This window comes from Myiozetetes cayanensis, unplaced genomic scaffold (genome assembly GCF_022539395.1).
Source record: "Myiozetetes cayanensis isolate MyiCay16 unplaced genomic scaffold, myiCay2020 scf13, whole genome shotgun sequence".
Taxonomy (NCBI): Eukaryota; Metazoa; Chordata; class Aves; order Passeriformes; family Tyrannidae; genus Myiozetetes; species Myiozetetes cayanensis.
Genome location: NW_026086937.1, coordinates 17,287,196 through 17,314,020, shown reverse-complemented (window position 1 = coordinate 17,314,020; position 26,825 = coordinate 17,287,196). Strand labels below are relative to the sequence as shown.

Here is a 26,825-nt window from a genome sequence, read left to right as displayed (position 1 = left end):
TAAATGTTGTTCTCAGATGAGTCCACTGTGAATACACACAGTGCTGAGAATCTATCTTTCCATTCCCAGTTTGAAACCTGGTACTTAAGTAACCATCCTAGACCTTTCATTCCCAAGTAAAAACCCCCCAAACCTGGCTAAAAACAGACACACCCACTGCAATCCAAAAGGACAAAAAGTAACTTCCTTCAATTGTGGTACAGAGATAAGGTACCAGTAAGAAAACACTCAAATACAATTTATTTTAATGAAAGCAAAATGTTTCACACACCCTCCAGCAATAACCCCCAAAAGATCAATCTTCACAGCCTTTACTTCAATAGCTTCCTGCTCCAGGGCTGTTCCCAAAGCCAGTTTAATTCTTCCCATGGGCTGTCTTCCCTTCAATGATACCTTCCCTCTCCATGCTTCAAATGTATGCCAGTTGTATTTCTGTCAATTGCTGCCTGACCCGCTGATGAAACATCAGAAATTGTCTCTTATCAGATCTGTCCACAAGCCACCCAAACCATTACAAGATCTTCTCCCAGTAAAGGCTGGGATCAACGCCAATCCCATTGTCAGCATGAACTGGGACACGGAGGAAGGCAGTGCAAGATGGGACATCTCAAGCTATGAAGCACAGCTCGCCATCACAAGCAGTAAGTGAAAACAGAAGTCCTTTCTCCTCTGGGAGCCACTTATTTTCATAAGACGTGAAGTCTGATTTTAAATTGTTCTGGGTCACAGTCAGATCCACATTTCAACACATGCAATATGATTAGTATCAGTTGAGAACAAGGCATTATTCTGAGCTTCTGAAAACATAGCGTTGTGAGGAAACTGGACCTGGAGACACCCGAGAAAGGCACAGATCTGGTTATAGCTTAATGTCTCACCTCAAGAAGCATCCTAAAGAGCTTTCCTTACTTCTCTGTGTATCAAAATCCCAGTGGGAGTTCAGTGTGTAACTCAAACCTCACCTCAGCACCCTGATTTTGGCATCCTCTTCACTGAGCACAGGGGCTGGAGAGGCGGCCTGACACGGATGAGGAGTCCATCACCTTTCTGACCCCAGCAGAATTACAGACTTAAGCCCTCTGAGACCTTAAATCCAGGCAGCAATGGGAACAGCACTGTCTAGGTGTTCCTAAACTCCTTGCCATGGCATTACCAGAAAGACAATCCAGGTCATGTTTCTAACGCAAAGGTTTGCTCCAGTTGACCCAAGTTCCCGCTAAACTTCACACAGAACAACCTGAGAGCAGGACAAGGGTAAATGGAGCTGGAAAACACCATTACAAGGACTTCACTTAGGGAGACTGATGGGGGTCCAGGCATTTCAATTGCATTTAAATAATTATTTGCATATAATTTATTTCTATTATTTTCATGCCTATCATAGGAGTTGTGCTGTTTTTATTAAAAGGCAAAATAAATACCATTTCATACAGAGTAATTTTATAGGAATCTCACAGTGAATTAATATTAAGTCAGCATAACGAACCACAAAATAAAAACTGCCCCATAAATAATGAAGTCCCTCAGTCTTCCCATGCCACCCTACTACAGTAATCGTACTGGTTCACTAAATACTACAATAATTTCCACCATTCAAATTAAGCAAAGTGCAACTATTTCATTTACACCCACGGGTGTCCACAGAACATGAAAGCATATCCAGCCTGAAGTCAGAAAGTCACTTGAGTTTTTGGGTCTGTTTGGACAACATTCAAAATGTTACATTTTTCCACCTCAAAATACACATTGCAAAAAATGTATCTTTTGGGGAAAAAAAAAAAAGAAAAAAAAAGGTTCAAATTAGAATGATTCAGGGATCAAAAAAAGTCTTGCCCTGCTCCTCCTGAGATGTTCTCAATTGATTTTTATTATAAAATTTCTAAAAATAACCTTAAAGAAAATCATCATACTAACAGTAGGGTCAGAACATAGAAATTGGTGGATGCTCCACAGAGAATCTGGGTTGGTGTCAGACTGGGATAAAGCTGAATGTGTTTAGGGAGCTGGTTGTTAAACTGGAAATGGATGAAGAATGTGTTTTTATTGAGGAAAGCCAACACAGGAGGGGGAAGGGACACTGCTGCCATCAGAACCAATTCCGCTCAGGTGATAAAGAGGAGTGGAAAACAGCACAGCATTTTTTTATGGTGTTTTTTTTTGCTAAACAAACAAAAAATCCTGAATACAAATTCGTGAGATGAAAGAGAAGTGCTGGTCAACAGAATAACTTGCAAATTTCAAGGGACAAATGCAGCAGATAAACATTGAGCAGTATAGACTGAGGATAAGACATGTGAAACTGCCACAGTTAGGTCCACCTAACAAAAAAACAAGCAAAAAAACCCCCAAACAAACAAAACAGTGATAAGAGCTCTATCAAACCACCCTGAAAAATGCCTGATGTAATTTCTAAATTTCTTGTCATTTCAACCAACTTCCTTATTAAAAGGAGAAATACTGGCACTATTTGTGGAACTACACTATGCGGCATTTGCACCTTATATTTTATTCTTGCTCCAATAGGTAAAACCAGTGATCCTGCAAGAACCTGGTCACACAGGGGACACAATTAACTTGCTTAGGTAGCCAGTGACCAATTTTGAGAGATTTCTGTCTACATTTTCCAGTGAAAGTAGTTTCAAAACATTCTTCAAAATATTGGGATTTTCTTTGCTCATGTGTAACAGGCAATAAATTACTTTTGCTTTTGAATTTAAATCTAGACTGTGACTCTGTTCCTTAGTAGCTTAGAACTGCACTACACAGTGTTCTTTTCTCAGTTTCAGAATTTTATTGAGATACATTCACTGTTAAAAAAAAAAATTCGAAACAAAAGGCCACCAAAAAACCCAACTCCCACTCTACAATAAGTATTAACAATCTTTCAAGGCCAAATCCTGCAGGTGTGTAAAGAGACAAAAACCTTCTAAAATTTGGGAATCCCCCTACAACTGTCCCTAGAGCACACTGAGCTCCCCACTGCTGGGACAACAGTTGCTCTACAGATGCAGTTCTCACTTCCACCAGTTCAATACACACTCATTACCTTAAAAAAAAAGTGTAATTAATGACCTGGTGCAAGGAGTTCCACAGTTATATTTACTCTGTCCTGCCCTTTCAACAAATATGAGGAGACAAAATCCTAAAAGGTTGAACATTGTTATATTCAGCTATATACAACTACACTGTCATGAAAATAAATTCAAAACCTCTCCCATCATTCCGTTGCCACTGCTCATTTTATCTGCCTTGCTTCTACCCCTGGCTCCATTACTTTCCTTCCTAGCTCTGGGGTTTATTAACTCGAGTAAATGTGATTTCAGTATTCCTACTACAGCAACGCTCAGCAGATGTCTCCCATCTCTATTTATACAACTCTAGAACTGGTAATAAACATGATTTTCCTATTGCCACACTACATTTTTTAATGAGACATCATTCCTCCTCTCTGTTTACCAAGAATTACGTTGGCCACAACCGAGTCCTTATCCCACATTATTACACCACGTCGCAGGAGTCTGGAAGGCTGAGTGGAAACTCGTCGCTACACACGGAGGAACGTTTTAATGGCCAAGGATTGGAGCTCCTCCTCCTCCTCCCCGCGCCTGCAGACAGCACGGACACTCAGAGGCTGGCAGGAAGGTATCCGAGGGGAGGGAGATAGCACCAGGCGTAAGACACTCGGACTTCAGAGCTTATTTCCTCCCACATCCCAACCCCAGTGACTTTCACAGGGCTGTGCCAAAGACATTCGTCCAAGACCGAGTGTGTGGTTCCTACAATGACGTCAGATGCCTGGGCAGTCAGCCAACTTCCTATGGAAGTGGTTTCAATATTGCTGAAGTTCAATCTGATTGTATTTATCATATGATTACTTATGTAAGGAGCCAGCAGCTTGTATAGGTAACCTGTATTTTTGAATCTAATAAAATAAAATATGTTTTGAAAATACCAAGAAAGAGATAGATTGAGCTAAATAGAAATCATATTAAAGTTTCATGCCTTCCTCTAAAGCCAATTACTCCAGAAAGGAACAGATGTTAGCCAGGACAAATTCCATCCGTGCTCAACTGGGACTTGGAAAGCCTGATGCAAAGTAGAATATTTTCTCACCTGCAGATTTACAATTGTTCCATACCCATAGTTATACCCTAAGTTTAAAGTCTTGCCCCTTCTACTCATACTTCTTAACAGGTTCTCACTGCCCCAAGGCTTTGCACAAATTTTTCTTCATTTATTCCCTCCGTGACCTTTCTGTAACGCACAAAAAACTCCACCCAACCAACCAGAAAGCCAAACAAATTTGAAGACAGTGGTGCCACAGGTACTGAAGTGACAGACAGAGCTAGGAAGCTGGTGAAGTTCCTACCAAGCCAAAGCAGCGCACTGAATTTATGCCTTCATATGATCGGTGCTCAAAAGAGAAGAGCGAGAAGCACAATTACTGCTTCTGCTCCCCCTCCTCTATGCTCTTAAGGCCCTGGTCTCTTCTTCCAGTCCTCAAATGGGAAATACGCATTCACAACGCCCCAGTTCATATTTCAGGTTCTGGCAGAGCATTTCCAAGGTCTCTGCTGTCCTTTCTGATCACCCCTCTCTCCTACATGACAGCTCGGAAGTTCAGTGACAAACACCAGCAGAAGGACAGCAGGAAAGGCCCTGTCCTTCAGCAGTGCCTTCAGGGTTCACCATTTATGTGAAGGACTGTACTAGCCAGGAACACTGCAATCTCACAACTTTTTCCATGTAAAACTCCACTTTGTTACCGTTACCCTCTCTAAAAACATAAATAAGGCAGACAAAATAATATTTAAAAAAAACAAAACACACACCACCCAGTTTTTCCCTCTGCGGCACTTCTTTGCACAGGACGTATTTACACCACTGTTAATCACCCATCACTACAAAGTATGTTGTGCAACAAAGTGAAAATATTCTGAAATTCTGGAGAAAAACATTCGTTAAAAATGTTTTGTCATAACTTGTTAGGTATGTCACAAATGTTGGATGGAGATTAATGCATTTTGTTCCAAAGATTACTCTGCTGTCTTCACCCTTTTGCTTACATATCAAATAATACTATTTTGTCACTTAAGGCTTATTGATAATATTACACACAACCTCTCCACAGTAAGTGGTTCACTCGCCTAAACAGCCTATTATATTAGAACTGCAAAATATCAGATTTATGTTTTACGGAACAGCCCCACCAACATTAAAAGAAAAAAAAAAACCAACAAAAGAAACCCAAAACAAAACCAAAAATATCCCTTGCTGACACAAAGGTCACAACTTTGCCAAACTTCAAGCACATGATGTCAAACAGGAAATAAAGCTTTTCAAGAAAAATTTTTAACAGGTAAAAAAAACAACTGACTCGTTTTTCTTGTTGCTGTTATCGCAACAGCTGAGCTATTCCAGCTAGTCTGGCAAGAAGAGGGAGCCTACTCAATACCAGCCTTATCGTGAAATGTTTTGGCCTACTTATAAAAAAATAAATGTGATCCAATTTCCCAAGCTTAGTTGTTTTTACAAAGCTTCCCCCCCCTCCCCCAAACCACATTTCCATTTCCACTGGGATCATAACCAGAAGTGATCACGTAAACAAGTCAGTTTCTGTATGGGCCGTGACCCCACTTGCAGCTTCCTTGTCCATCCCAAACCACCACCTCTGTGATGGGGGCACAGGGACGGACATCCCTACACGCAGGAACAAAAAGTATTTTCAAGTTTTGTCAATGACTGCCAAGATTAGGCCCAAAACAAAGTCCCCAGAAAAAAGCAAACCCAAAGAAAAAGCAGCAATCAAGATCTGCGATTCCAGACCGGCTTTTGCCCATGGAAAACACAAGCTGTGACAAGCCTTATTTTGGAAAATTCTTAACACAAATCGCCACCTCTGCTTGAGCTCATATTTATTATTGCAGTTATATGGTGTTGCCAGTGCTTGTGTGTGGAGCAGCTCACACATATATTTATTGTCTGACTCCTCTGGTAAAGTAGTGTAAGTAATCTCTATACAGTGAAGCCATCTTTTCTAATAAGTATCAACAAATAGAGCTGCAGAGGATTCCACGGCACAAAAATAGGATAGCAGATGAAAATACAGCTCTTTTAAAACACTCCTTAGCTAAACAGGAAGCTAAGAAAAAACAGGCCATGAATATAGCCCACAAATGCTGAACCACCTCACAACAGGCACACAAAAGACGCTTCACAAACAAACACAGAACAGCAAGCATTTCAAAAATTCTCCAGCTCGGTTTATAATTGATTTTGTTAAGCCACATTCTGCTTCTGACTTCGTATATTTTGGGGCCAGTTACACGGAGGGGGGGAGAAAAAAAGTCACTTTTAGCAATTTATAATCACAAAGACACACTCTTCTTAAGAGCAGGCCCAAGGCTGTGTGCACACATCTAACTCTGCTTTCTCCACACATACATTATGCAATGCAATGTGATAAATATGTAACCATGGAGGCACACACTGTATTGCAAACAGGACACAGAGCTCCTCGGTGACCCAGGAGAAGGCAGGCTACACCATGTTCTAGCTGTGATTCCCTCCCCCCATTTCTTTCTCATAATGGTCCAGCACTTATTCTGCAGCCTCTTTATACCATCTCCTCTCTGAGGTATGTAAATAATTTAGTCAACAGCAATGCATTATGCAATTTATTTTCAGCCAACAGCACAGCCCTCGTTAGGTGCAATTCATGGGAAGAAGCAGTTAATTATGGTAATTCATCTGCAGACCTAGGTGAGCAATTTCACTGTTATTCTGCTATCCTACTTAACATGCATACGCTGTATAAGAGCAGTTAAAAGGCAACTTTCAAGGCTGACATCCCAAACCCTGATTCCATAACAAGCTCTGAACCTGGGCTTTAAGGCAGAGCTACAGTAAACACGGCTTCTGGGAGGCGAGGGAGTCGATTTACACAAAACAAATTGCAAGCTCAGGGTTTAAGGTAGTCTGGTGAATAGACCTCTACAAGATCCTAGGAATAATTCTATGCTATTGTATTGCACTATTTGTGGAATGGTATGTGATCATATAATTAGAGATCATATAGTACATTCACACAAAGAATACTTTAGGGCTTGCCGGGGAGGGGGGAGGGGAGCTCTTTTAAAAAAGAAAATTACATTATCTGGAAATTCAGAGCTAATCTCAACAACTCAGAAATGCTACCACAGAGCTTTTCCTTCAGAAACTTTAGAAAAATACACTTCGGGTCTGACTTCTGCCTGAGGAAGAAAGAGTTCCAAACAAAGCCAGTTGAGGTTTTGAGTCACTAAGACGTTAAAAGCCTAAATGAGGAAAATAAACTGAAATATGTGCAAATATTTTTAAAAAATAATAAGTTTTAAAATGCAGTTGTATGACAGGGGGGCAAAGATGGCGCTTGGTTCAGAAGCAACACTGAGAGAAGTGCTCTGGACAGGTGCAGGAAAAATGCCATCGGTTTGGTAGCTAAGAGAGAAGAGGAGGGAATGAAGGGCAGGTCCCAGCTGGGCACAGGAGGGTGGCACTCCCCTGGAGAAGGGCTGTGCTCAAGCACAGCATGGTTAACCCTTCTGTCTGGGGGAAGGCTCCCATCTCTTCCCCTGTTGACCCCCGACTGGCCATCTGGACTGTCCTGTGGGGTGACACCCTGACCCAGCGCCTCAGCACAAGCCTTTGAGCAGCCTTGAGAGAAGAGTCGTTGATTCTGGGGCTCCTCTTGGCTGCACCTCGTCTCCACCCTCCTGTAGCCTGTCTGCAGCCCTCAGAAACCGATTGCTAAATGGCCCAGCTTGCGTAACTTCCAAGAGCACACAGCTACTGGAGGGCAGCCTGCTGCCAAATCCCTGCCCTCTCCAGGGAAGCTCACTAAATCCTGCAAAAAATCACTGAAGCTCCACTTGCTCTGGAGAGCGGGCACCCAAGTCAAGACAGGTTTGTATGTGCAGTGCTGGTCTTCAGCCACAAACCAGGCCTAGAAACCTGCAAACCCCTCCTCAATTAAAAGATTAAAGTCATAAAAACTTGAAATAGTCACTGCTGTAATGACAGAAGGCACAGAATTTTTACATGAGCATCTTGAAGGTCTCAGTGGAGCACAGATCCAAAATACACATGCACATCCAGCTTTAACTTTAACCCCATACACTTTGATATAGCCACAGGACTAAATCATTAGTGGCCTCTGGTTTGTTTATGACTGACTACATATGCTAGAACGTGCTTTGCCAAAACTCATAGTTAAAACAAAAACCAGCGTTCAAACAGCACAAAACTTCATAAACCAAATAAACAACGCATTGCAAATATTTAAGACTTACAAGCAAAGGCCACTTCCGTAAATTCCAACATTTAAACTGGCAACAAAACATTTCAGACTCTTGAGACAAATGACTGGCTAAAAAACGCTACCCCATCGTCACCATCATTTCAAACAGTTCATTTTTCTGTTCTCCTGAAACACGCATGGCACTCAAATTATAACTGAGCAAATGCTCAGATACCCTGCTATTTAAAACAAAAAAACTGGAAACATTAAATTTAAATCTTTTTGCTTAACCCGGGACTAGAAAACTGTCAGCCCTGAAAATTAGTTTCACAGAGCCTTAATGCATCTGAAAATGGCTTATTTGCTACACATGACAAGCAAATTCCGAAATAAAGGGAAGCCCTTTCCTTCAACATGCGCACTAATATTTTTCTTTCCTGAAGGTTGGATCATTTCCAGAGAACCTGAATTGACTTCCATGGTGTGATAATATATTTCTTACAAAGAACACATAAACTGCCTCAGAACACGACAAAACGGTTCAACTAAGAAAGGGCTTCAATCAGCTGTTCTAAATATACACAAGGATCACACTTAAAAGTGATAATTTTTAAACAATTAGGGCTTGACTACACCAACAGCTATATCTGCTGATATATAGATATATATTACACTAAAGAGGAATTAAACACTTTCTTTCTGGAGTCATTCCAAACAAAAATGTGAACATACTGTAAATTCCCACTTTTAACTTCAAGCCATGCTGCCAGCAAGTGTAAATACATTTTTGTAAAGTTTAAGGGATTTATTAAAGTGCTGGCAGGACTTTCTTTTCAAATTAACCAGAGGATACTTCTCAGAGCAGAGTATGGTGAAAATAAGAAAAGTCACCATATAAAATTATGATTTACAATAGGAAAACCCAAACTTTACACATAATACTAAGTACTATTCCCAAACTTAAGAGATTCCCCAAAATTAAAACTCTCCCAAAAATTTCATTTCCCAGCAGGTGAAAAATAGCCAAACAGCCACAACAGGGAGTAGGTGCTAATCAGTGTCACAAGCACAGCTGTGACAGCCAGGACCAAGGCGTGTTTTAGGATACACCAGTACTGAAGCTCACCTGAAAGCAACGTCCTCAGACAAGGAAAACACCACTCCAGGCTCCCAGCAAAGGGCATTAAAAAAAGATTTCTATATAAGCTTGTACATTCGTTTAACTTATAAACAAGGGTCATTTAGGAAGTTATAAAGAAAGACTCGCCCAAATGAAATCGGAAGCACGTGACAAAGACCATGCCACCGTGTCACCATTTATTTTTATTTTATACATGGACAAACCCAAGCAGCCAGACGGTTTGAGTCATGAGATCCCTGCTGGCTGGTGTCAGACTGGCTGAGCTATCAGCCACCCCACTGCAGCCTGGGAAGATTCTGTCTGATAGCAAAGCTGAGATAAGAAGTTCACGGCCCACCCTCACCTAAGTTAAGACACGTTCACACCTCTGTTAAGCTAAAGTTTACCTCCAACCTTTACAGTAACAACGCAGCAGTTTGCGGGGTCATGCTGCAAACTGGTTCAGCAAAACTACCTGGATTTTAATACACACATCCCGCTCCCGAAATAGCTGTTGGCTTTAACACATCCTTCCAGAGATGATGTTTTTAGGAGCAATAAGCCACTTTATCAGCACAGTAGAGGAGTCAATAGAAACTTTTTTGCATTTTTTGCTCCATCAAGAACAGGGTCAGCTTAAGGGTCCCACCACCTCCCTTCCCACCCCCACTGCTGAGTCAAGTGGCTGCTTGAGTAGCTGTGCTCCAAAACCCATTCCTCAAGTGGTTCCACCACAAAAATTCTGCCTTTCCTCAACCCCGAAGAGCTGCCAGGGTCCAGAAAAAGCAGAGGCGTCTTAAAACTTCATATAAGGTGGCACTGCCTCGTTACTAAGGACGCAAATATGCCCAACTTTATGAACCAAGTAGCTTGATTTCAACATGTACTGGCACTATCAGAAAATATTTCCAATGCGAAGAACCATGTTTTGTCTAACATAAGACAAAACTAAAAGACACACACAAAAACAATGAACGGAGCACTTGCCTAAACTGAAAACTCCAAAGAAGCAGAGGATGAAAAACAAAACAAAAGCCACTTTACACGGCCATGCAGCCTTTCACCAGAAACTCTCAGGGCACTGAACTGGTCTGAAAATGCTCCTGTTAAGAATTAAATCACTGGTGCATGGGTAAATTTGTTAATCCATTTGCTAAGGTCACACAGTGGCAGAAATAGCAGATAATCCTGACACCAGCTTTCTGTCCTAATCATTATGCGGACAGAAAATCTTCAGTGATGCAAACTAAAGTAAACATAGTTATCTGTTACATACACATATATTAGGTCAACTCAGAAAAGCAAAATTTTGGGGTATGGGGACTGGAGGTGTGTCCTTGGGAATCCACCACAAAGCTAGAGAGGCCTCTGGAAATGCAGAGAAATACTTTACAGTCAGAAAGTAATTCCATAATTGCCTCTATCAGGCTATGACAATTTCTACCAGACTGAAAGTTTCTACCACCTTTCGTGCCATTACATATGAAAGCATCTTGCTAATACCTGCTATGGAACAATTACAATTCAAGACCATTTTGGTGAATGCTCTTGTTTAGGTATAAAACACACCTCAAGCACCAGTTTCCAAAGAGGAAAAAGCAAGACTACAAGCTGACAAAAAGAGGAAAAAACAACCCTCAACTTATTCTACAAATTAAAAATACTGGACCAAGCAATGAGCTACACTGGCATTATTAAGATGTCCTAAACACAACAGTATAACAAAAAAAAAAATCACTGTAGTGCAGGGAAGACTAATCTTTCTGCTCTTCCTTAAGCAAAACTCACAGCAATTTCAATGGAATTCTCCCCCAGATAGGACTGGATGACTACATCCACAGCCTCCACGTGCCAAGTCTGCTCCTGCAGCCAGCCTCTATTGCATCCATCTTAGTTACACTACACATATCCTGATTACAGGGATTTATACATGGCAAGAGTAATTTAGAGGTGATCCACAAAACTGTGACCTCAGTAGAGATGAGGTTCACTATTATCGTCTCGAGTGTCAACAGCTTTGAGGTAAAGGACTTACACCTGAAAGACTTCCAAGTAAAAATCTTTTCCTGACTTTTGAGAAAGAACATCTTGCATTCCCTCTGTCCCAAGCACATCCGCGCTTCAGAGCCAGAATACAAGCCTGCTATCCATAGGTTTCACTGGACAACAAGGTAGGAGAGAGTTTACGACGCATTAATCACTTGCGCTTATTTTCTCAGGTTCGGGACAAGACGACACCAAATAAAAAAAAGCTGCTTAGACACCAAGTAAGAGATTAGTTTGTATATTTCAGCAGTTTCTAGCTGTGAAGTCTTTAAAGACAGCCTTTCAACTCCAAAGTCACAGTTGCACACGCTCATCCGTGCTGGGCAGGACAGAGGCGCCTGTGCGCACGTCCCAGCTCGCAGCCTCAAAGCGGTGTTTGTTCACCCAGAACAATGGGGCATGTGACTTGTCAACACTACCCACAACAAAAACAATAAGATAAGGCTGCCACTGATTTCAGGATGACTGACTTTGTTTTTTTGCTAATTTTAAGTCACAACATCGATAAAAAGCTTATTGCATAAAGCCCCTTATTTTGAAGAGCCCAAAGCCAACCTCACCTTGCGCTGAGGTTTTCGCTCAAGACTTCCTCAGCTTCTCGTGTCCGCACTAAACGCTCACACCAACTCCCTCCAAAGCCTCCCTCTGACTTCATCAAGAGTTGGATCAATGCTTTGTGCCTAAAGCCAAGATTATTTTTATCAAATAAAGCACTGCCAAAATTTGTCCTCTCTGTTTCCTGTGTGCCTGTCCCAGCCACCCATCTGCCCACAGGCAGAGCCCTCGCTCACCTCCGCTCGCTGCCAACCCTCAAAATGAGACTTCCTCAGCAGCCCGAGTGCACTATCCAAACCCTTCCAGGGCTACCTGGGATCAAGCCCTACAGATAAACTTAATTAATGCTAGGAGAAATGGGAAGAAAGCAGAGAAAACCAGAGGACAGAAACAAGAAGTCACCAATTTAATCTAAAGGACTGACAAAAGAACAGATGGGGAGAACGCAAAAGTCCAAAATAACAAAAAGGAGAAAGTCCGGGGGAAAAATAAACAACAAAAAAACTAGTGGGGAAAGATTAGAAAACTCAAAGCTTCACGAAGGGGTAAAAATAAAGTGATGCACACAAAACACTCCAGTACACAACATTAATCTGCCATATTCACACTACATCATGGACAAGGAAGCAGAGTCAAGCAGAGGAGAGAGCATAGACACCCTGACCCTTGGAAGGGTAAATTTCAGAAAGAAAAAAACCAGTACAATCTTGCACCATTTGTCTTTTATTATGAAGGGGGAAGTTTAGGGGGTTATTTTAATCACACAGAACAGCAGTAGGCCCAACAGCACCAGATTAACAAATAAAACTAGGCAGCAAGAGGCACAAGGAAGTGCATCGCAGTTCCAAATTTACAGCACTTACAGGAACATCAACGTAAATGAAATCTGACTAACCTGATCTCTGAACGTGTGTTTTTAAAACCAGCACATTTCTTTCCTTTCACCTTGAAAAAACCCCGTTCCGCAAGCAGGTAGTTACAAACCACAGCTGGGAAAGTAGGAGGCACATCGAGCAGCCAAATAAGACTTCACATATTCTAACACCACCAGTGGAGCTTTCTGGAGCTCTGCAGCAATGTCCAACGTACACAAGCCTTGCTGCTGGCACAACAGAGAAAGAACCTCAGCCTACATAAGGGACGTACCCTTAGCTGGAGTCTGACACTGCATTTCACATACCCTCCGAGCCTCGTGTGTGAAGTCATCCATAGCATCAAAAAGCGAGTCAAAACACATCGAATGTGTTTTCCCTGGCTACCTCTGAAAGTTTCCATCCCTTTATCCTTCATAGTTTTTTTTTTAGTTATTCTTAGCAATTCTGTCAGTACACACAGGATCTCTAAAAGTGGAATTTTGTGCCCCAGTACACACAAGCAGCCACCACCTCTCCAACATGGGACTCCAGCTGTGTCCCAGGCACTGGAGACTGACAGGAATATTGAGTTTGGTGCTTTCATGGCCAGCCCCCAGAACCACACAGAGAGCACAGGGTTAATTTCTAAGGCAAAAGCAATGCCCACCTATTTTACTGGACAATAATACCCCTGGGAGTGCTGTGGTGCCCAGGCACCCTAACAGGATGACCCAACGATCAGGGGGGTGTTTTGTTTTAATGGAACAGACTCTTAGAACTTAACTACTAATGTATTTACTGTGTGTTAAATGTACTGTAAGAAAGAATCTTACAAAGGGCCTTGATGAACTAGGAATAACTCATCCATATCAAAATAACCTTGCACATGTAGACAGCAGAAGACCCAACTAACGTGGACTTTGCCAACAGTAAGATAAACACACTGATATTTCTAACGTAATCCAAGGCCCTTCACAATCTGCCCTGGAAGACAGTCACAGTAATACAAAGCAAGTTTCTCACAATTCAAATTGTGACAAATATTTACTATAATGGCAAAAGCTGTTAAAAAAAAAAAAAAAAGTTGGTTTCTATTAATCAGCTACATTAAGATATCCGTTCCTGCTATCAGATCAAGCTCACCAAAACTGCCTTCTAGGCTGTTTCATTGTATTTTTGTTCAAGTTTTATTGCAACTCAACATACTGAAGTCTCTTATTCCTGACTTTTTTTCCCATCTTACACAGTGCTAGATACTTACAGTCTAAACAAGACACCAGATTGAGAAATTTAGTTGTGCATTTGAAATAAAGTGAAAAAGCAGGTCTGAATCAGCAAAATATTCATGTTGTTCAGCAAGTATGGACCCTGCTGCTCTAAACCCCAGATCCACTGCATTAGCCATTTCTAGCACAACTTATTTGATGTCATCATTAATAGATGGTTTGGCAACACTGGTCCCTCATTTTCCTCCGTCCACATCTGTGCTAACACTGCTTTAAAAGTATTACATCTGAACAAACGTAACCCCAAAGGAAACACGTTACAGATTCACAACCATCATCATGGCAAAAATCTGTATTTTTACAAAGCACTTCCTAATTAAAATTTATCTCCAAGAGTATTTACTCAGGAATGCATGTTTGAGTTAATATCCAGGCAAAAATTTCTGCACTAGAGAAGAATGTGAACATCCATACAAAAATTAGTGGTGATTCACTCTTTAACAGTTGTCTTCCCTTTACAGCACACCGCAGACTGAAGGACACACTGCCAAACTTCCTTTAACCTAATATAGGACAAATAAATACACTTCAACAGCTTCTAAATCTTGCACGTCCTACTTTTTTGACCCAGATCTCTTGTTGTTTCCCCCAAAGGTCTATGCAATATCAAAACTATTTTTTCCCCCACAAATTTAGACATAACCTAAAAGAGGAAAAGTTCTCATGATTTCTTTGAGCTGGAGAGACCAGGAAGCAGGGGGAAGGGCCAACAGACTCACTCATGTCTGTTAAGATCAATTGGTATTTTAAGGTAAGATTTTCAGCCACATTTAACACTCTCCCAAGTGCTCAAATTAATGGCAAAAATGCTCATTTGTCCAAGAGGACTCTAAGTTCCACCAACATCAATAATAAATGAAAAATAATTTAATCTTTTTATTACTATTTTTACAAAGCAAAAACGTATTTTTCAGAAGTCTTGCTGACACTCGAGCGCGAATCAGTCTGTCCAAAAACCACAAAAGAGCTACGAAACTTATTATTCCTCTCCTCGGCCAGCCTGGGCAACTTCTTCCAGGAAATCAAACTGCTTCTTCTTGGCCTGGTACTTTTAGGGAACCATCAGGGGGCTGAAATGCACCTCGTGTGTGCTCCCCATGCAGTGAACTCCCCGCTCAGTTTGCCGGCAATAGGTCGCCCAAGTGAAGGGCCAGAACTTTTAACATTGTTAATGTCAGGTGGATGCAACTTTTAGGACTGCTTCTATTTAGGGCTCTAGACCTTGACAATTTCTGTGGTTTTGGCACCGGGTACAGAACTTAGCACTACAATTTTCACAAACAGTAAATATTTGACCCTTGACTCGCAGCCTCGGAAAAATGCTCCAGGACTAGGCTGCAGAGAGATCTTTTCTGCGCGCTCTCTGGTGTCCACCAGCCGGCACGTAGCTGTGCACAGAGCAGGAAAGTTTCCACAGGCACTTTCACAGTCCCAATTCATAAAAATCTACCATCGGCCTGACGTCAGTGGGGCTCGGAGGGAGCTCTGCGTGCAGCTGGGGAGTGACTGAACCGCTCCCCAAACCCACAACGGGTTAAAAGGAGCACCAGCATTAGCTGCAGGGACAGCTGCTTGTCTGCCTCGCCAGGCTGGCAAAACTGGGGGAAGGGAAGGCCTACTACTGACACCACACCAGCGAAAACTTCCAGTAATGCACCTCCAGCAATCTGAAATGACACTCGGCGGGTCTGCATATGGCACACGATTGTAGGGAGCGTGTCTGTAGTACACTGACATTGAACAGAGACTGAACTGAGCCTCAGATCATAAAAGAAACAAAAAAAAAAACCCCACACAACTGTTTTTTCTCTGGATGATTCTGATTTTTTTACTGCTAGACATTACTAGTAAACAAGATTGCTCCTTTGCAACATGGAGACTTCAGAATTACGACAATAAACACAAGTCAGAGTACACAACATAGACTTTTACTAATACTGCTCCCAGGAACAGAAACTACACCCTCACGGGAGTTTGCAAAAGCCAGCAAAGCACACACAAGAGTTGATTTTTAGAAATGCTAAGCACACACAGAGACTGCCAACTTCACATGCAACTGCGGGGACTCAGCATCTTAGAAAATAAGACTATTAATATCTTACTTTACAGATGCAGATGCCAGTTTATACTCTTTGGAGGAGTCATGTCTGCACCAAGCAGAACTGCAGCACAAATCCAGGGGACTGATCCCCACTCCCACTGCACTCTGGAGCACTCAGCTCCTGGAGCTCAGCAGGGCACACAGAGCACCATGAAGGGCCACGAGCAGGCACTGAACAACGAAACCAGCTTGACACCCAAACCGCTTGCATTACTCATCCTGAAAAAATGATGTGTTGGTCTGATAGCACACCCAGGGATGTTGCTTCTGGTATTCAAACTGACACACTGAGAAGGACCTCAGTATCTCCACGCAGCACTGAGTCAGGCCACGTACATGTACATTCAAAGACCAAAAAGGGACTCTTTGAAAGACATCACACACATTGGCCAAGGCAATTCCGCAACACTCCTCCTCATCGCTTTGGAGCTTCTTTCAGCAGGTTTTTCAGAGAGCTACACCAATTCTCAGAACCTTCTGATAACTATTACTACGGGTAAGGAAATACGCTCAGAAGTCTTCCCCGCAATCAGCCCATCCAAGGAAGAAAGTGAGCAAAGGTGGAGGTGCAGCACCAGCACTTCACTCCTTGGCTAGCCAAGACAGCAAGATCCTACACACCTGACCAGTGTGTGCATCTATCCCTGCAGTTAAATAACCTCCAGCTTGGAATGACCACCTATTTCTTATCAAGAAATCTTTTTTTTTTTTTTTTTTTTAGGCTCCTTAATGATGTGAAAAGGAAAGTCCAAAGGATGCCACAGAAAGTTACGTGGTAAAGTATTAAAGATCACAGTTTCAGAGTGTGAGCCGAGTTATGACTCTATAGACTCAATGTAAGCTCAAACAAGGCCACTGAGACTCCAGCACATTTTATATCAACAAGTTCAGCTTTGTTTTCATTACAAGAAGGAAGAAAAGGGCCTTCACATCCTGGATTTGACACCACAAGATGAAACCCTAAGGAGAAGTTGTTCACAGTTTTCATACAAACTGGCAGTGTGATTTCCAGACCAGACTTCTGAACCTTTTCACTCATGCAATCAACCCTCCCAAAGTGACAGCTATGCTGCCTTGTCTTCACTGCTTCTTACCTCCAGTTAGCTAATTCAATTTTGCAAAATTAAAAGAAAGCCAATATATTTCCCTACAATTTCATATCAAAAGGTATTTCTTATTCCTCATTTCACTGTCATACTTTATCTTGGAGGAAGCCAATTATGAGATGAATAAAGTAGTCTCTATCTACTCTGCTCGGGATCACTGGATGAACCTTTTTCTAGTAAAGTCACTCTCGTTATTAAGTGACTATAGAAATTAAGACCATCTGACTTCACACTGCAGCACTTTAAAAAACTGCAGGTATTTGGGAATGGGTTAGCCAAAGCAATGGCAGGAACACAGAAATGGCTTCTTCATCACCTGTTAATTTGAAGCTACTACATTAACGCTGCAATGCAACTCAGAAACACTGAAAAGAGCTGTCAATCATAGTTCCTAATGGGAAACTACTGACACCTCTTCACCTAACACAAACACTTAAATTTGTATTTAAAAATGAGCACGCATTGAGTATATTCTCACAGCAGTTACTTTTTGTAGGAGCCAAACATGCATAATTACAGTGTGCACGCACACACACTTTCACTTCTCTCCCAACCTGCAGCTACTTGCATGAGCTGATGTTTAGGGCATTAAATAGAGTCATTATTACACCCTAAACTCTGTGTGCACACATGGCCAATCACACACACATATGGAGAATGGTCAGCACACAGAATGGTATCACACCACTCCATATAAACAACACGAATCAGACTGTGAATGAGTCACACTTCGGCACGATACATTTCAGTATCGCAATATTGCAGTATTGACACAGCAGCACACCCTGCCCCTGCCCTCCTCTCCCAAGCAGAGACCAGACCACTTCATGACCTCCCCATCCCAGTTCAGAAGGGGAAGAGCTGGCGGGAGTTTTGTGTCTGCCTCTTCTCCGCTTGCCAGCACAGTGTCCTCACCAGCAAGGTGTCAGAATTCACACAGGCACCACAATCCCCAGTGGCTGTGGACTGGGGGACAGAAGAGACAGGCAAAGCAAGCAAAAACTGGGGAGAGGCGGGGGAGGGTTGGCTACTGCTTGGGACTCCCCATGCGCAGTGGGAACAGGATTAGTGATGAAGAGGTGTCAACCATGTCACTACCTCAGCCTCCTCCAAAACCCCTAACAGCCCTGAGATACCAAAACAGCACCAGTGTAATGAAAGATTCACATCCTATTGCCCACCACTAATACAAAACACACCCAACTTCTGGGAGCAACTTCACAGACAGCTGCGGAGCTTATTTGGCCGAACGAGACCACTGATGTTCACAAAGTTGTGTGTTTTACAGGACTTCCTGACTTCTGCACGATTACATCCTTGTAGGACGTGGGTCTTTACTGCCACTACAAAACTTCTAACACCAAACACATTCTGACTCAAATGTGAAGTCCACGTCCAATTAAATTCCAGACCAAAATCAAGTTAAGTAAAATAACTCAGTTTGCCTTACATCATTCAGGTCTGTTCTTCCTAACTAAAGACTATTATCTGAAAACAACATTAATCAGCAATTTTGACCATTTCCCCTAATCCATCCAGAGCCTCTTTATGCTTAGGGCTGTAGCACTTTTTAGCATCAAACTCTTTCATGATGGGAAAATGACTCTCAAGTATTGCTGTTGGGTACTTAGTGCTTATACCCTGCCTTACAACTTCAAAGCATTACACAAACATCAATAATTACCATATATAGAGTGAAACTGAAAGAAGCATTCATATTTTAAAAAAATTTCACAGGAAAAAAAATCTTAACTACCTGTTTGAAGAGGGGAAAAAAGCTTAAACAACACAATCTCCTGTAATTATTGCATCCTTCACACGTTATAGCTGTGCATATTCAAACAAACAAAAATAAATAAATAAACTCTTGCACAATCTTAAACATAAAATTATAAAGCCCAAAAGCCAAACCCCAACTCCTTTCATACATTTAAATTACATTTCCTTCCCCTTTTCTCATGGAGTGAGAAACAAGTGTTTTCCAGGTGTTCCAAATAACACTTTGGGAGGCAGGCCATCGAGTTCCCAAGGCACAGCACCAGAAGACACAGTTCTCATGGAGACAAATCCACCTTCCCCTAAGAAAACTTAAGGCAACGACAACGTACAGGCTGTGGTGACCTTAGGCAAATAATACAGTATGTTGCTGTTCCATTAGACCTTAGCCAAAAGTGAAGAGGGGGGAAAAAACAACAAACAAATAAAAAACAACAACAACACCAAAACCAAAACCAAAACAAACAAACAAAAAAAACCCAACCCCCCCCCCCCCAAAAAAAAAAAAAAAAAAAAAAGAAACCACAGAAAGCTTGTTATGATCATTTACAGGGTACCACCTGTGCCCTAAGCACCATCACCAGCATGGACCCTTTTTTTCTATGAATAAAGGGGAAAAAACCCTTCACATGCTCATCCACAAACACATGCCCACTTGTTTAAATTTAGGGGCACACACCAGACTTTGGAAGTTTGGTCCTCATTTGAAATATATTCCAAAAAGCCTGTTAACACACGTGTCCAAAGGAAGGCCCAAGCCCAGAATGAGCCTCACACAGACCAGCCTTTGGGCTGCTCAGAGCACGAAAAGGGCCCCAAACTGCCCTAAAAGCTCAGGCACAACTCAAACTCCAAACTTCAGTTTTGCAAAACAGTGCCTGCTCTGCCAAAGGGGCACAACTCACAAAACCCAAAGGGTAGAGACCACCAACACCAAAGAACCTCATTTAATACGCTCAATATGCTCAGACATTTATTTTTTAGTACCACAGGACAGCAGAGCAAGCCAGACAAGCCCAGAATACTTTTTTTTTTTTTTCACGCAACAAAGACTCGGTTCTCCTGATCATGCCTCCCATGCCTTAACAATAAGGAGTATGTTTTGTGATCCCCTCCCCCATAAATCAGTTAGGAATTTGATTTACACAGACAGGAAAACGAGGAAGTTGAGCACACTGGAGAGTAGTAAAAACTTCACCAGCAAACTTCACTTTCCTACACAGCGACCTACAAACCAAACTTTCCTCCAGACTCACGTGTCATCTGCAGCAACCAGCCCCTGCCATAAAGCACAGACAAAGTTTTGCTGTTCTGGGGATAAAGACAGGCGAGGGGAGACTTTTATTCTGTCAAGCTGCCTTAAAAGGAAATTCGGTGATGAAAGATTAAATTCACCTGGAACAACACGATAAATTTTAACCCTTTCGAGGGTACAACAATAACGAACCACGTATTACAGGGCTTATATATCCTCCACCAAGAAAATGTACACATTCCATCAACGTGTGAGCCCGTCTAATTGATGCAACACACAATTTACACCAGGGTTTCAGACAGGGAGATAAACCCTGGAACAGAGAGACGCTGTGAAGTGGGGGGGAAAAGCCTATTTTATGCCCCAAACTGGGCCCGTTCGCTGCCACCGCGGGGTATTCCATGTTCCGCCCAGAACTTCGCAGGAAAACTGATCAATAACTTGGCTCGGGGCGGGGGGAGAAACATCGGGAATGGCCCGGGGGGGACTGGGGGAGGGGTGTGTATCCCCTCCCAAGGAATGGCCGGGTCGGGATGGGGGAGAACTCCGAGCAGTGGGGGAGGGGCAGGGCCTCCCCTCCCCCCCCATAAGTAAATATGCGGGAAGGGGGGGAGGGGAAGCCGCTCTTCCACACAAATCAGGCTAAAAATAGGCCTCTCGCCATGGCTCCCGTGTGCCATTCGCTGCCGAGTCCGGTGTCCCCCCCATCCACCCCCATCCCCCAGCTCCATTAAACCTTTTTTCTTAAAGGAAAAAAAAAAATTAAGAAGGAAAAAAAAAAAAAACAACGAAGGCGGGTGGGGGAGGGGAAGCCAGCGGCGCGGAGTGGGGGAGGGGAAGGGGGGTAAATACATATATATTATACACACATATACGCGTATATATGCACATATTAATCAAAAACGGGGGGTCACAGGAGCGTGCTGGTCCCATCCCCCTCCCGCCTCCACCGGCACAAACAGGGCGGCCGCCCCCCATCCCCATCCCCGGCCCCTCCCACCCCCGGGGCTCAGAGCCCCCGGTCCTTACCTTGCGAGCGGCTGCTCCCCCCTTTCCCAGGGAATGGAGGCACGAGGAATTCACCCTGGATTGTCTCTCCTCCTCCCGTGTGTTTTATACCGCCGCGTGTATATTATACGCGCACATCCCTCTGTGTGTGTGTGTGTGCCTGTGTGTATACACGCGTATGGGTATCGATAATATATATATATAAATATCTATATATGTATTTTTAAGGTGTCCACACCGAGAGGAGGAGGAGAAAAAAATACCCGGAGAGGGGGACAAAAAAAAAAAAAAACAAACCCAAAAACAACAAAACCACCACACACACACACACAGGAGGAGGAAGGAAAAAAAATACCCAGCGCGTAGCGCTGTGATATTCAATTATATCCGAGCCAGGGGCCGGGGGAGGGGAGGGTGGGGAGGGCGAGGGGGGGAAGGGGGCTGGAGATTAAGTCCCGAGGAAGGAGGGGAGGGAGGGAGGAAGAAAAAAAAAAAAAAAGTAATATGTGTGTGTGTGTGTGTGTGATTGAGATTGAGGAGGGATCGGGGCGGAATGTGGGAGCTGTTACTGGGGGAAGGAGCCAAGCGGCGCGGAGCAGCCGGCGGCCCGCAGACACTCCGGGTGCCCGGCCGCGCCGAAATGGGCGCCGGGGAAGGGACGGGAAGGGAAGGGGAGGAAGGGAGGGAAGGAAGGAAGGGAGGAAGGGAAGGAGCGGAGCCGGGAGGCGAGGCCAGGCGAGGAGGAGCGGGCCGGCCCGGCCAACACAACCCCGCCGCCCTGGCAGCGCGGGGGGACCCGCTCCCGGATCCCCTTCCCTGCCTCCCGCCCGCCCTTCCCCGCCGCTCCCAGGGAAGCGGCTGCGGGGAATGGGATGGGAGGGGAAGGGGAGGCCGCCCGGGCATGGCAGGCCCCGGGCCGCGGAGCTTTTCTAGGAAAGCCATTAAACTGCGCTGCCAGCAGCGCTTATGTAAATGCAGGATGTAACATGGTGGTTTCTCCCTTCTCTCCCCTCGCAGCCCGTCGCGGTTGGCGATGGCACCTGGCACCGGGATCCAGCCCCGCTGCCCTCTAATTTCATGTAATGAAAATAATCCTCCACAGCAGCAGTGCGGTGCCCTACCTGGGCTCTGCTCGTTTTTAGAATTGAAACGCTTGAAATTGCCGTCTGCATTGTTTGTTTTTGAAAGCGAGCTTTGTTAATCAAAGCCACGTTCGTCACCGGGCAGCCCTTTCCATCTTAAAATGGTTTTGCAACAAGCATTTCACACTCTTGGGCGATGGTCCAGCACTCTCATGTCCGGACATTGGCACCGTGCAGAGTCACAATGACCACAAACCATGCACGGATCCGATAGAAACATCCGATGTTATCCCTGCTCGCTCCAAAGGCTCGCCATGGGCCCTATCCCAGGTCTGGTCCTACTCAAACTGGGCCTCCACATCACCACGGTTCTGTAGAGCTTGATTTCACTGCTGGAAAAAAAAGGATAAAAAGACGGGCCACGAATTCTGTGGGTTTTTTCTTTGTTTGTTTGGTTGTTTTGTTTTGCTTTTTGTTTTGTTTGTTGTTTATTTGGTTTTTGTTTAATTGTTTTTAGGGATATTGCTCAGCATTGCTGGAGAATTGTGGTGGTAAGGCAGCAGTTCTGGAGTTAAGGGTGGATTTTACTGTCAGCCTAACGCCTGGGATGCACCATAGGCAGATTTCACCTACCTGAGCATCATCTCAAAATCAGATGGTACCCATCCACTCCACAATGCCTTGGATGGGTGGGTGTCTGGGTGTAGGATCATCTCACAGTGCTCATTTCCTTCAGGGTCAAGCCCATGCATTTTTCCTTTTTTTATGAAGAAAAATATTAAAATACTCTGAGAAAATGTGGTTTTTTTCATTGTAAAATCATAAAATTCTGAGAAAACCCTGGGCCTTCAGACTATTTGCTTGAAGAGGCCAGAGTTACATGAGAAAACCAAAATTTCTCTAGAAAATCAGGAAGTGTATTTGTAATTGCAAATCCCTTGGTGTCCAACATTTATTTCTTTAATTGTTCGATGGCCCAAGTGGGCATCTTTCTCTTAGTAATGGTGTGTAGGTTATCTGCTTCAGGCATGTTAGAGGTGATAATTTTTGAGGACCATATCCAGGTCAATTCCAAAATTTAACCACTTTTCTGAAAGTTGGGAAATTTAAAACAGGCAAAAAAAAAAAAAAGTGGCAAGGGACTCGTTAGCACATTTCTGCATTATTATCTCAGATCTGTCCATGCTTCTAAATGATTTAACCTCTTTGATACTCCGACTTAGTGAAAGAAGATAAGCAAAAACAGTGGGTGGAGGAAGGGGAATGGGAATATGCACGTAGCCTAAGGCAAGAGGAAAGGGAGCTCTTCTAGGGGAGTGGGGGACACCAGGGGCCTAAAGAAGGATATGGGAGGAGCTGTGAAAAGTCCATGAAACCGGAATGAGAGGTGTAACGTTCAGAAAGCTTGTGTGAGAAACGGGGGAGGGAAAATCCCTGGAGTGTGCGTTGTTTGGCCCTCAGGAACTACAAACACCGACTTCCCATCCATCTGCCTAGCAGCGACAACGTGCTGAACTGAAGTCATCTGGCTGGAGGTTTCCCTGGTCTGGTGTTCTCCAAACGTTCAGTCACGGCTCTGGGATGCCAGGCTCTCGTTTTTAACCTGCTGACGTGCTCAGATGGGTGATTACCCGAGGAGACATTCTGCTCTGCAGGATCTACAAAGTGCACTCTGGCAGATTGATGCTTTAGTAATTGTACCCCATCCGTTTTGGTCTGGTTTCCCTTTCTTCACGAAGGCAAATACCTCACAGGACTACACAAAGGCCTTTTGCCCTCCATGAGGAGCTTTTGGCTTTGAAGCTCTTGTTGCCCAAATGCTCAGCTGGGCTCACAGCTACGGGAGGGCCACTTCCAGAGCGTCTGGGAGGGAAATTCTCGCTCTCAGAGGTTTCCAAGAACGGATGTTGGGTAACACAGGGCAGTTGAGCAGGTTGTGGTTTACAGCGGATTGTTTGGTGAGCAAGCTGGGCCTGGGGAGTCGGCTTTGCCTTGAGCTGGGAGAGGCACTCTAAAACAATGACTGTTGTTATGTTTCCTTTCCCAGAGTAATGGGAAAGACGGGGTAAAGCTCTAACTTTTGGATGTGTAACTGGAGCGGTTCTGAGGTCTCGGTTCATACCCCTGTTTGAAAAAAAGCATGCCTCCAAAGTGCTACAGTGGCACAGCTGTTCATGGCCCGTGGCATCCCGGAGACTGGCAAGTCTTCTCACAGCCATATTTTTAAGACACATCCTTAAAATATCTGAAATGACTTGTAACAGGGAGTGCTCGGCCTACCAAGCACATATAAGCAAATATTTGCAATAACTGGCCCAGTGTTTGCACAGCACCAAGCACACTGCCTGGACTCCATAAATAATAATATTTGGCACTCACAGAATGGTTTCCATTTTCAAAGCACTTTAGTCATAACCCTTGACACCTATATGGCCTTTTACATCTTTACAAGAATTAATTAATCCTCACAATGCCCTGTGAGGTAGGTATGCACTGCGATAATAACAATAACAACAATTAATAATTCATGCATTCTACTCAAAAATCACTTCAGGGATTAAAATGCATCTGTAATACTTGGGGTTTATTAACATTTTCCAGCAAATAATAAAACCCATGGTATTGTGTTAAATCTATATAATATCCTTCCATAAATCTTTTGCAGACCGAGGCGAGACAGAAGGCCCAGTGAGGCACCAGTACATCAGCGGGAAGTGGATGACTGACTCCGGGAAAGTTCAAGCCCAGTCCACACGTAATCCAGGTGCAGGAATGGAGCTTGCCGTGCATGGCAGTGCGTAAATAAATACCAGCGAAGCAGGAAGGCTCTTTGTTCGTTTTTAGCTCTTGTTTATGCAGAGGACTCCCCCAGCTTGGGCATGCATGACCCCATGCTACACAAACACAGCACCAAGAAAGTGCAGGCGCTTGCTGGGCGAGAAAGGGCAGTGACTCAGCACCACATTGAGCAACAGGGAGAGCGGGGAGGAGCCTGGACAGACACTTTCCCTCAACACTTTCCCTTGTAAAAATTACCATAGCGCCTTTGATATGCAGGCGAGCCCCAGTTAAACCTGATATTTAAACCAGCGGGACTTAAACCCTGTTGACTTAAATAGAAGAACCATCAGGCTCCCACAGGGGAGCTCCCGGGCTTGCCAGGGTGGAGGAGGGACTTGGGTGCTGGAATCTCCCTGCATGGACTGTCCAATTCCCCACAAAGATGCTTTCAACAGTTTGCATCCCAAAGTGGATTAACTTAAACCACAAGGGCACTTTAATCCTAATGAATAGGTACACCCACACCCTAACAATTCCACCGTGACTTCCCCACGGCTTCCCTGTGGCTGCGAGCTCTGAATCGGAAGCACTGAACAGTTAGGGCTGGTGGCCTTCATACTCTAAGATTTTATTTTTTCCTTTAATTTGAGGCAGATATCAACTTAAAAAAAAAAAGGAAAAAACAAAACAAAATCAAAACAAAAAACCAAACGCACAAAAAAAAGCAACCCACACCTCTAAACTGTTTGTCTTTGTGTTGTGCTGAGAGAGGAAATGGAGGTTTCACCAGTTTGAAAGCACTGGTTTTATTCTTTTTGAGTCTGCTGACAGCGGCTGCAGAAGATGACATGCTGGAAAAGGTCTTCTTTCTGAATATGGAGCATTTTCTGCCCCTACCTTAGTGTACAAATTCATTAGTAACTGAACAGTGGACATATAAGGTAAAAAATGTCTAACATTAGTCATTAGCATACCTGTAGCACAAGTCTTTATCAGATGTTTTAAAGTACACACACAGAGATAAAGTTGTAGAACTCCATAAGGCAGGGAGGAGTCAATCCCAAAACAATCATCTCATTGATACACTTACCAGATCGATCTCAGAGGCTTCTGCTCCCCAGAATAAACAGCGAGAGCAGAGGCTCAGCATGACCAGGTGAATAGTCCCTCATTCATAGGCAGTTGATGGACTGTGTGATCCAAAGCCATGAAGTGGCTCTTTCAGAAGTTTCAGGACACTGGTTATGCTGCTCAGAGCACGTTTTGCCCTACGCTGGTGTTGAGACACGAGAACCTGTCAGCATCTCCCTGGTGTACAGAGCTGCAACAGGGCACGGGCTTGCTCGCCTTGGCCCTTCTGCACAGGGCCAATTTCACGTTCCTAATTTTAAAAGCTACCAGCAGGCCCCCAAAAACAGAGGGGATGGGGATACTTATCAAACAGAGCCATTGACCTTACTGAGTTATTGGTGCTGACCTCCCACCCAGAGGCCCAGCGTTCCCTAAAGGGTTTTTAAGGGGAACACAAATGTGTGTGTGAACGAGGAGAGCTTCCAGATCAGTGCCAGAGGAAGGGA

At 43.7% G+C, this 26,825-nt stretch overlaps 1 protein-coding gene across 2 annotated transcripts in view; it reads right to left on the bottom strand.

The window, feature by feature from the left end:
- TBL1XR1 (TBL1X/Y related 1) overlaps window positions 1-21,655 on the bottom strand; it is a 110,222-nt gene extending 88,567 nt beyond the window's left edge. For both annotated transcript variants that reach the window (XM_050308023.1, XM_050308024.1), the window contains exon 1: window positions 21,407-21,655. The gene's annotated coding sequence lies outside the window, so the exon portion shown is untranslated. The remainder of the gene's footprint in view (window positions 1-21,406) is intronic.
- Between the last annotated feature and the right edge of the window lie 5,170 nt (window positions 21,656-26,825).